This window comes from Triticum aestivum, chromosome 6B (assembly GCF_018294505.1).
Source record: "Triticum aestivum cultivar Chinese Spring chromosome 6B, IWGSC CS RefSeq v2.1, whole genome shotgun sequence".
NCBI classification, from domain to species: domain Eukaryota; kingdom Viridiplantae; phylum Streptophyta; class Magnoliopsida; order Poales; family Poaceae; genus Triticum; species Triticum aestivum.
Genome location: NC_057810.1, coordinates 236,658,568 through 236,670,917, shown reverse-complemented (window position 1 = coordinate 236,670,917; position 12,350 = coordinate 236,658,568). Strand labels below are relative to the sequence as shown.

The window sequence follows — 12,350 nt, the reverse complement described above, 5'->3', positions numbered from 1 at the left end:
CCACTGGGCAATTAAGAGATTGTGCTTCAGTGTTGACAGCAGTTGTTGTCTGTGCCTCACTGTCAGTAGTGCCTACCATTGAGAACTCACTGAATTGTGGCTGTGGATATCCATATAAGGCCTCGAAAGGAGTCTCTTGGAGAGACGAATGAAAAGAACTGTTGTACCAGTATTCACCCATGGGTAAATGCTGAACCCGTTTCTTTGGATCAGTAGAGACCATGAAGCAAAGGTAATTTTCAATACACTGGTTTACATGTTCACCTTGCAAGTTCAGTCTGACAATGTCGCATTCTCCATTGGAGATGCATTTTGATGTATGAGTTCCATATCAAGAAAGACTTTTTCCAAAGATGTTTCCAGCCAATTAAAACAAGTCAAAACTGGAACAAAACCACATAAGCCAAAGCTTAAATGCATCATAATTCATAAACCAAGATTCGTTTATTAAGGAAAAGCCAACAAAGTGTAGACCAGCATCTCAATGAACTAGTTTCAGAATTGAAGCCAAACAACCATAAGGAGCAGCCAATAGAGATATTTAAGAAATGGACCTCAATCAACAAATAAGATTTGAAATCATTTGGGTGAAGCTTTCACTGACTAGTAATCCAGCCCACCCAGACCCAAAATAAAAATAAATAAATAATGAGGCTTCATTCGTGCTCCAGCTAAGCATTACAAATTCAACTGATCTAAGCCCAACTGTTAAGCCAAAATCATTCAAGGAAAAGAAGTCATCCAATTTTAGCAAAAGAACCAATATTAAAGCACCATGTCACATGCTGAGTATCAAGGCAAAATGAATGTAAATCTGTTCTTAAAAGTTCAACATAGAAAAAGGAGGACAGCAAGAACTTGAATAACAAAAACACACTGATAACTATGGATAGGGAAAATGCTCTCAGGTTAATATACCCCCTCCTCTAGTTCTTAAAAAGTTGCAGGTTTTAGGCATAGGTTCAACAAACATTCTTCAAACTTTGACTCCCTATATTTCATAATATTTTTGCATTGGATATGTGAAAACCATGTTTAGGTTATCTCATAAAGTATTTTCAGAAAAGTATTATTTTGAAGAGTTTTACAGTAATGTATAATAAAAATAAAGGTTGACTCTCATAAAGTATAATTTCAGAGTTTTATAGTACTAATATCTCACAAAAATAAGCAGTAAAAGTTGCATTATGGGGGCTTCTTCAGAACTAGACTAGAGGGAGTATGTTCATCATTGAGCAACACACACGTATTGTGGTGCTTCCCCATCAACCTAAAGCCTATTTTTAACACACAAAAAAAACTAAAGCCTATTTAAAAGGTGTATACCATCCAATTTAAGAGATAACTTTTAATTCTGGAAAACTTAGCGGTTTTGATTTACGTTTTGTTAGTGTAAATAAACAGAAAATACTATGCAAAAGAGGGGGAGAGGTGGTAGATCTTACCAGTGTGTGTTACCTGATCTGACTGGAGCTAATGAGAGTTCCCAAATCCGACACCGAACCATCTTGCAGTTAACAGCTGAAGGATATTGTCTTTAACCTCACAGTATCTTTGGGCCCAGCCTTCTGGTTCGGTGTCATCAATTCCTAAGCCAGGAGCCCGGTCCTTTGAGTCGAGGTTGATCGGATCTTTCCAATCAGCCACATAAGCGGACATGCGCCTCTTGAACTTGACTTTGAACTCCGACCAAGCCTGGTATTTGTGGTGGTTAACACGTGCGAACGCGGTCCAGATGCTTTTGAAAGCAGGCTTGAGCTTAAAATGATGGACCACATTCATGAGGGATGGTTCCACGGCGTCGAGACGGACCAAGAATTTGTGCCGCTGCGGGCTCTTCAACCGGCAAGTGTAGCCCTGGCAGACCCCCTCCTGGTGGATGTGCTGTTTGGCCCGAGGGGGCAAAATCATAACAAGCAAGGTATATTTGGCCAACGCTATCATCAACAGAAATGACGGGCTCTAGCAAAGATTTTGATGGCTTCTCTAATCCTGCCCAGCTTGTTGAGAAGATGAATTCATCGACATCTATGACAGCCATCCATTGGCACGAAGCTTGCTGTGTGGCCGCGCAATGAGACACACCAGCTTCTTGGACCTTGGTCCAAGGCCATGGCACGGTTGTGATGTTGAGCCCGGAGGATATGAGCTGCGCCACTAGGCCTGCCAGGTTGTCCTCGCTGCCATTGTCGTAGATAAAGAACTGATCCACGCCGATCGCACTATGGTAGAGTGCCCACTCCCTGAGAAACTTGGAGATGTTGCGTCCCATTGTGCAGGCGCAAATTGAACTCTTGTGAGGAGTCAGCGAAGAAGATTCAGCTTGCTGTCGACGAAAGGTTGCAAGGGAGGGCACGGGATCCTCGCCGGTGACCCCTAGTGTGACAAGAATCTTGGTGCTTCCTCCTGACTTGACAGGTGTCTGCGGCGAGGGGCAACGAGTAACTTGCTGTACTGAGGTGATTGCCGGTGTAGTTGCCAGCATGGTATCGGCGCCGTCGCTGTAGCGATACAGGCACTGAAGGCCTTGGCGGCGGTTGATTCCCTTAGCGAAGACGAGCACGTCGCCTCCGTCAAGAAGAGCCGAGTCAAACACTATCGGGTCGCTGGTCCAGTTAAGCAATGCGCGGCCCGGAGAAGGAGAAGGGGGATCTGGAGCAGCTGCGGAGGCCGAGGAGGTGGAGGAGTGGAGTAAGAGCGGCGGTTGGAGCTGCTGGAAGCTCTGCGCTGGGTCGGGAAGGCGGCAGACGTATGCCTGAAGTCCGGACGCCGGCAGCCTCCCGAGCGATCTCGCCGGGGAGGACGCCCCACCCTGGAAGGCACAGATGGCGTTGCCGGTAGGCTCAGCGTCGTCCAGGATCAGGACCTCCTGGTCGGGAAGGAGGACCGCATCCGCGTCCTGCAGCGGCGGCGATTGGCTGGCGCGGAGGCGGAGGGGCAGCAGGCGCCGCGCGAGGCTGTCATCGCTGAGGCGGAAGGGCGAGTATTGGGATTGCGGGGACGGCGACGGTGAAAAGTCGGCAGCGAACGGGAAGGGCGGGGGCGCCGAACTGTCGGCGACGAGCGGGAAGGGGGCGCCGAGGCCGAGGGGCAGCGAGAAGACCGGGCGGCCCGAGTAGGCGTTATGGCCTCCGCTTCCGGCTAACAGCAGGAGAGCTCCGACTGAGACGCCGCCGACGATACGGCGCAGCCGGCTGCAGCGGCGGTGTCGCGGCATATTGGATTCGGCGGAAGCAGGAGCTCGATTTCGCGGGAGCAGGAGCGTGATTTGGCTGGAGCTCGAAGGCGAAAGACTGAGATTTCGCGGGAGCAGGGAGCAGAGCTTCGATTGCGGGGTTGCGACAAGACGGTCTCGATCCATCTGGGTTTAGGGTTTTCGACCCGACCCGAACACGGATTGGTTTTATTTAGGGGTACGGATTGGGTTTATCTGAGTCAGGCTGGCAGGCCGCTGGGTCGGTTCGGTTGGATTGGGTTCCACGTAACTTACGATCAGGCATGCTGTTTCTTATATAAAAAAAAGGCAGGCTGTTTTTTTCTCCATTCTATGGAAGATTTTTCATCTCATCAGGGGCGTCCCCTCTCTGGTTGACCTCGGCAACAAGATTTGGTCGTCGGTGGCTCTTTCCATTCTATGGAAAATTTTGGACTCGAAAAATACCCGCGTCTTCCTATATGAAGTCCAGCCCGCTGGACTCACTGTTAGGAGAATAGTTAGTGACTTCACACTTTGGACCAAAAGCCAAAGCCAAAAGCCCCTATTTAGGAGCTTCTTTGGCTTTTAAGCCAAAGTGGACTCCTTTTTCTCCTTCTTTTTGACAATAAAACATGTTACCTTCTCTGTTACGTAGGAGTACCTTCTAACTCCAAGAACCTCGTCATGGGGGCCGAGCAATTGGGGTTAGCCAGGCAAGCAGATACCTTTGTGTGCCGCCAACGTTGTCGCTGGTTCCATCTCCCTCTGTCGGCCGCTCAGGTGGTAGGACGGAGGGGGAACCTTGGATCTGTACGTTGGGTGGGTTCTCAGTAGGGTTAGGATTGAGGGAGTCGCTCTTGAATCTATTACAACAACGTCGCGTCAGAATAAATTTCCCCGGGCTCTGACGGTGTCCTGGACTAGGGGGTCCTAGCCCAGCTGGCCTAGTCCATGGGCCGAGTTGATGGCCCGTTGATGGGGAACGACACGGAGGCCTATGACCAATGCATATCGATCTTCACCGAGGACTTGGCGTGTACTCCAAGAAGGTCTACTAGATTTGGCATCAACATTTGGTGTAAAGAACCCAAAGTCCACATAGGCCTAAGAACCCAAAGTCCTAAGAACACCCAGAGCCGTGGCTCCAACTGCCACACACAACTCCTACTACAACTACTCACGTCCCGCTTGATGCCAACCATTCCCCTCGGCCACGATCCTCCTTATTACTCCTTCCAACAAGGGCGAGCCTCCATCAAAGACAATAGGCATGTTGTTTTTTAGATGCCAAACATGTTGTCTTGTTTTTTTTACAATAAAACCTTCTAACTTCAAATCCATAAAATAATCAAAAGAAAAAACTCCAAATCCACACAAGCAAAATGTGTTGTCACCATCTTTATAACCAAACCATAGATAGAGTCATGTGATGCATATACAACTTTCGTATCACGTGAAGCATCACCAAACTTTGTTGCATCCCATCCTGGCTTGTAGCATCGTTAGAGGGTGCGCTGCACATGAATCACATGCTACTCAGATCTGACAAGACTTGAGTTGTTCCGCACCCACCGTCGTCAACCTCATCTGGGATGTTCCCTCTCCAATTAGGCCTCATCTAGGACGCGCCCCTCCAACTGGCCTTGACAACAGGATTTGCCCGCCAGAGTCTCTCTCTCTCTCTCTCCATTCTATGGAAGATTTTTCATCTCATCTAGGGCGTCCCCTCTCTGGTTGACCTCGGCAACAAGATTTGGGCGTCAGTGGCTCTTTCCGTTCTACGGAAAATTTTGGACTCAAAAAATACCCGTGTCTTCCTATATGAAGTCCAGCCCGCTGGCCTCACTGTTAGGAGAATAGTTAGCGACTTCACACTTTGGTCCAAAAGCCAAAGCCAAAAGCCCCTATTTAGGAGCTTCTTTGGCTTTTAAGCCAAAGTGGAGTCCTTTTTCTCCTTCTTTTTGACAATAAAACATGTTACACTACAAAAAAATACACTTCCGTGATGATACATGTTTGTCACAGTAGGTCGCGTTTTTTGTCATGCATGTACATCCATGACGATTTTATGACAGAATCAAGATAGTCATACCTGTGTTGTCGTAGAAGTGTTCCATGACATTACCAAAATTATCATCACGGAAGTTGAAAGTGCAACTATCCCTATGTGGTTTTGGTAATTCCTAACAACATATAGCTCATTGAGCTAACATTATTCCAAGATGAATATTCCAGGAAAAGCTCAATGAATGGCATGGCATGGATGAGAAAAGTGGACCCCTCAAAATGCTAAGGACAAAAGGATTGGCTCAAGCTCAAAAGCTCAAGACTCTACATCTTATATTTTAGTGATCCAAGATCACATTGAGTCTATAGGAAAAGCCAATACTATCAAGGAGGGATGAGGTGTTGCTTAATGAGTTTCTTGCATCATAGTGCTTAGTGATATGCTCCAAAGCCCTCAACTACTTTCTCACATCCACATATGACCTAAACCAAAAGTCAAACTCGGCCCTACCGATTCTTTCTATCCGGCGCCACCGAGTTCAGATGTCATAGCCACTACCACAAACCCTAGGCAAATCGGTCTCACCGATAGGGATCTCGGTCTCACCGAGATGGGATTGTAATCTCTCTGTTTCCCTTCGTAACGTTTGGGTACCACCGAGATGAGCGATCGGTCCCACCGAGATTGCAATGTAAACTCCCTGTTTCCTTTTCATAACATTTCGGTCCCACCGAAATGAGCGAACCGGTCCCACCGAGTTTACCTGACCAACTCTCTGGTTAGCTTATTACCAAAATCGGTCCCACTGAGTTTGTGTAATCGGTCTCACCGAGATTACATTATGCCCTAACCCTAACCATATCGGTGCTACCGAGTTGCATATCGGTCCCACCGAAAATCCTAAAGGTCACTTGATTTGCTGAATCGGTCTGACCGAGTTTCTCAATTCGGTCCCACCGAGTTTGGCTAGTTGTGTAACGGTTAGATTTTGTGTGGAGGCTATATATACCCCTCCACCTCCTCTTCATTCGTGGAGAGAGCCATCAGAACGAACCTACACTTCCAACTTGCTATTTCTGAGAGAGAATCACCTACTCATGTGTTGAGGCCAAGATATTCCATTCCTACCATATGAATCTTGATCTCTAGCCTTCCCCAAGTTGCTCTCCACTCAGATCTTCTTTCCACCAAATCCAAATCCTGTGAGAGAGAGTTGAGTGTTGGGGAGACTATCATTTGAAGCACAAGAGCAAGGAGTTCATCATCAACACACCATTTGTTACTTCTTGGAGAGTGGTGTCTCCTAGATTGGCTAGGTGTCACTTGGGAGCCTCCGACAAGATTGTGGAGTTGAACCAAGGAGTTTGTAAGGGCAAGGAGATTGCCTACTTTGTGAAGATCTACCGCTAGTGAGGCAAGTCCTTCATGGGCGACGACCATGGTGGGATAGACAAGGTTGCTTCTTCGAGGACCCTTCGTGGGTGGAGCCCTCCGTGGACTCAAGCAACCGTTACCCTTCGTGGGTTGAAGTCTCCATCAACGTGGATGTACGATAGCACCACCTATCGGAACCACGATAAAAACATCCGTGTCTCCAATTGCGTTTGAATTCTCCAAACCCTTCCCTTTAGATTCTTGCAAGTTGCATGCTTTACTTTCCGCTGCTCATATACTCTTTGCATGCTTGCTTGAATTGTGCTAAGATTGCTTGACTTGTGCTAAGATAGCTAAAATCTGCCAAAGACTAAAACTAGGAAAAGGATAAGTTTTTAATTGGTCAAGTAGTCTAATCACCCCCCTCTAGACATACTTTCGATCCTACAAGTGGTATCAGAGCTTTGGTCTCCATTTGATTTGATTTCCATAGCTTTTGGTGGTCATAGCCTTGGTTTCACAACCTAGGAGAGTATGGCGTCTAGCGAGGGAAATTATCACCGTAGAGGTCCTTACTTTGGTGGTACAAATTTTGCTAGTTGGAAGCATAAGATGAAAATGCATATTATTGGACATAACCCCGCCGTTTGGGCTATTGTGTGTATTGGCTTGCAAGTTGAATTCTTTGATGGGAGAGAACCGAACTGTGAAGCTAGCGTGGAAGAGTTGAAGATGTTGCAATACAACGCTCAAGCTTGTGATATCATCTTCAACGGATTGTGCCCCGAAGAATTCAACAAAATCAGCCGTCTTGAGAATGCAAAGGAAATTTGGGATACTTTGATTGATATGCATGAAGGTACCGACTCCGTCAAGGAATCCAAGTTTGATGTGCTTCAAGGTCAACTTGACAAGTTCAAAATGAAGGATGGTGAAGGTGTCGCTGAAATGTACTCTAGGCTTGCTCTTATCACAAATGAGATTGCCGGCTTAGGAAGTGAAGAGATGACCGACAAATTCATCATCAAGAAGATCCTAAGTGCTTTGGACGGAAAATATGATACCGTGTGCACATTGATCCAAATGATGCCCAATTACAAAGATCTCAAGCCAACGGAAGTCATTGGAAGAATTGTTGCTCATGAGATGTCACTCAAGGATGAGGAACTTCACAACAAATGAAGTGGTGCTTACAAAGCCTCATGTGAAGCCCCCACATCATCAAGTGAGAAACAAACCTTCAATGAAGAATTGAGCTTGATGGTGAAGAACTTCAACAAGTTCTACAAGAATAGAAGCAAAGAGAGAAGCTCCAAGTCAAGGTCCTACAATGACAAAAGATCTTCTAGTCGAGAGCACAATTGCTACAATTGTGGGAGACCCAAACACTATTCCAATGAGTGCACAACACCCTGCAAAATAAGAGAAGAATCACCCAAGAGGAGAAGTAGAAGAGAAGAATCACCACCAAGAGAGAGGAGGAGTAGAGATGATCGTTATGAATGAAGAACATCCCGGAGAAGCAAGGATTCGGAAAGGAATGACAAATCATCAAGGAGCTACACAAAACGAAGACATCAAGCTCATGTTGGTGAATGGGTATCCGGCTCCGACTCCGACAATCATTCTGAGAGAAGCTATCACTCCGACTCCGAATATACTCAAGATGAAGGTGTTGCCGGTCCAGCACTTGTGTCAAACAACTCCTACGACATATTTGATTCACCAAATGAAGGACTTGGAAGATGCTTCATGGCTAAAGGCCCAAAGGTAACACACCCCGAGTATGTTGATTTCAATAGTGATGAAGATGACTTGTTAGGTGATGACGATTTACTTGTTGACAACTCTAGTGATGAATACTATGATGAAACATCAATTAATCTTGCTAATCAAGATAAAACGGATGACAATGATAAGGAGAAGATTGAGCTTCTAACTAATGAACTAAACACTCTTCAGTTAGCTCATGGAACTATCTTAGAAGATCATCGAGAACTTTTAACGACTCATGAGAAGTTACGCTTTGAAAAGCTCAACCTTGAGCAAGAGCATGAGTTCTTAAAGGCAATCAATGATGATCTTCGTAAGAAAAGTTCTTCTTACATTGCCAAGTGTTTACTCTTATCTACTTACATGCCTCAAGTCAAGTCTATTAACAAGAACAAGAAGGATTCTTCCTCTAGTAGTAACAATAATCATGTTAAATCCAATGTTGTTGCTTCTAGAAGTTCTCTTGATTCCACTAATGATTCTCTTAGCCAAGTTACACTTGAGAAAGAAAATAGCTTATTGAAGGGAATTATAGATAAAGGTGTTTACAAGAGCCTTGCCGGGAGTAAGCAATTTGAGGAAATTATACGCAAGCAAGGAAGGCACCGGAAGAACCAAGGTGTTGGTTTTGAACGAGAGTTCAATGCCAATAGAGTTGAGTGGGAAGAAGATCAATACCCCAAGACGAAGTTTGTTCCTCAACAAGAGAAGTATGATCCTACTTCCTTCAAAGGGACACAAGTTCAAGATTATCTTCCACCACAAGACCACAAGAAAAAAGGCAAGGATAAGCTTCAAGAGGAGATTGATGCATTTGAAGAAGCTCCAAAGGCCTTGGTCAAGTGGGTTCCCAATTCTATGCCAAGTTCTACTTCATCAAGTATGACTACAACTCCAAGGATTCCCATCAAGATGATGTGGATCCCGAAGAAGAAGAACTAGAGAGTTCTTGAGGGTGACTCCGCCAACATATTTCACTCATATCATTTTGGCAACAACAAGTGCAATCAAATTCCACATCTTGCACTAGTTCAAGGAGTCACAAACCCTCTTGTTGGTAAGACAAGGGACAAGGTAACATAATGCTTTCATAGACATCATCTTGTGTGTGCGTCACTCTATGTCTATGGATATCCTTATTTGTTCCTTGTGGGACTAACCCGTGTAGGTATTGAAAGTGCAACTCACTCCAAAGGATTGCTCCAAATGATCTTATCAACATTGAGCATCCACATCTTCAACACCTACATGAAGTCATCATCGACAACATCCAAGGTTAGTTCATCCCTCTAAGGGGGGATCTCACATCTAGGGGGAGCTTTACTCTAAGAATTGAGTCAAAGCAACTCTAATGGTGTGAACACATCAATGCATTATGTAAAAGTGGTAACCCCACTTGAGCTTAAACGATGAGTATGACCTATGATCAAATGTTCTCATTTGACTCCTAAGTCAATATACTCATATATAGATGACCTAGTCATCGCCAATTGTTTGATAGATGCTAGAATTGGTTGTGCATGCTTTTCCACATATTTCATTTGCCATTTTATTGTGTGAGCATGTTGGTTGCATATTTTACTCATTCGAGGACATCCACTTGTTGCTTTGATTGATTGGTTTGTTTTTCCCTTTTGCCAAGTGGATGGACAAGAATGCCTAAGAACCTTATCTAGCTATCTATGCTTTTCTTGTCTCAAACTCTATTCATGCTACATCACAAAATTTTATCAAGTCAGATTCGAACCACTCTGTGTGAGGAGCACTCGGAGTCCCCGATTCGTCATAGACTTAAACTTCCAAAACTTCTTTGTGTGTTTCGGTCTGATTGATTCTTCCATTTCGGTCATACCGAGATCACTAAGTCGATCTAGGTTTTCAATCTCGGTGCAACCGATTTGAACATTTCGGTCACACCGAGTTGCTGTAACTGTCAGCAGTTATGCATCTCGGTGCCACCGAGTTGTTCCACTCGGTCACACCGACAGGGTCGGGCTATATATACTCACGGTCAAAAAAATTGGAAACTTTCTCTGAACTCTTTCCGCCCGCACGTAGCCTGCTCTGCCTCCAGGGTCTCCGGATCGTCCTCGTCGCTAGCCGTCTCCAGTCGCTGGTCTCCGCCGCCGTCAATGGAAATCATCCCCGCCGTTGCCGCCGTAGCGAGTTCATCGCCAAACTAGGGTATGGACTCGATCACTGTGCTATCCCCGTCTGATTCCTAGCACATTGTGTTCGCCATGAATCTTGCCACGATTGAAACTATCCTATCTAGTCAAAACACTCCGTAGATTAGAGATGAATTGAAAATTTAGGGTTAGGTTTCCGCCAAAACCATCTCGGACCCACCGAGTTGTAGAACTCGGTTCCACCGATTCGGCTAAGGCCATTGCACATGTAATTCTCGGTCTGACCGAGAATTGCAAATCGGTGTGACCGAGTTCACTACTTTGTGAAACCCTAGCAGTCTCGGTGCCACCGAACTGTGACTCGATCTGACCGAGTTCACTAGTTTAGGTTCCAAAAGCTGCTTCGGTATCGCCGAGTTTGCAAATCGGTTGATCCGAAATGCTTTCTGTGGAAAACTAAAACTAAGTTTTTGACTCATTCTTTTGCAAAAACCTCTGTATTTTGTGATGCTCATCCACTCTATCTCATCTATATCTATTCACAGGATCTGCAATCAGTGTTTGCAATATGTCTGATCAAAGTGACAGCCAGAACAAGTCAGAGGAGCAGGTTCAAATGAGTGAGGGCACTAGTCCCTCTAGCAGCTCTGATGAGGGTAGCAGGAGCACCCCAAGCAACTTGCCCAAAGCTGCCACCAGGGCCAGAAAGAAGAAAACCTCAGAATCTGAGGATGAAGACTATGTGGCAGTTGAGGATGAGGCCACTTCTAAGAAGAAGGTGCTCAAAAAGGAGTATGGCACAGCTGCTGCCATTAAGCCTGGTATGAAGACCAAAGTACCTGCAAAGAGAATTCCCATGTCTAAGGCCAGAGCCTCTACTCAAGTACCTTTGGAATCTCAACCCAAAGAGGCTGCTGAAGAAGGGAAGAAGAGGAAGGAAAGGGTCAAGAAGACCATGGCCAGAGTTGTTGGAAAGCCTTCCATGATGGAAGAATAAGAAGAAGAAGAGGTTGCTGCACCAGCACCCAAGGCTCAGAAGCTAATGGGTGATGCTATCAGGTCAGGGGCTGCATCATCAAAGCCCAAAGAAGCACCCAAAGCTGCCTCCAAGCCCAAGACTGCACCTAAGATGAATACCAGGAATATATCTGCTGCTGAGAAGAACAAGGCCCCGGTGCCTGAAACTGTTGCTGAAGAGGAAGATGATGAAGAGCATGTCTTGAGAAAGTTGAAGCCAAAAATTCCAGATCATAATGATGCTCATCCTGTGGCTGAGAACATGAAGCAGAGAAAGGATGCAGGCCTCAGACAGTGGAGGTTGTCTGATCCTTATGCAGCCAGGAAGAGGACTGTTGTTGACTACAGGTTCCATACAAAGGAACAACATGATTTCTATGAGACAGTGTTGCTAGACAAGAAGCCAATAGTGTGTGACATGAGGTGGGTTGACTGGACCTACATGAAGGAGAATGAGGAACACTATCCTGGTGTGTATGACAGTTTCAGTGCCCGTGGAGTGGCAGACTTTGTTGGGCAGAAGCTCACAAAGTGGAATGATGAGCTCATAATGCAATTCTACTCCACAACACACTTCTATCCAGATGGCAGGATAGTATGGATGTCTGAAGGTACTAGGTACCAATCAAAAATTGAAGAATGGGCTAATCTGATCAATGCACCTAAGGAGAAAGAGGATGACTTGGATGTCTATGCCAAGAAGAAGATGGATCACAACTCTATGGCACATATGTACAAGGAGATCCCAGATGCTGCAGTTGAAACACATAAGTTTGGATCAATACATTACCTTCTGTCAGGACTGCCAACCATCAACTGGATCCTCAGGCACACTCTCTTGCCCAAGTCAGGT

At 45.6% G+C, this 12,350-nt stretch overlaps 1 pseudogene; it reads right to left on the bottom strand.

The window, feature by feature from the left end:
• Window positions 1-863: 863 nt before the first annotated feature.
• LOC123136759 (glycosyltransferase family 92 protein Os08g0121900-like) lies at window positions 864-3,429 on the bottom strand (annotated as a pseudogene).
• Between the last annotated feature and the right edge of the window lie 8,921 nt (window positions 3,430-12,350).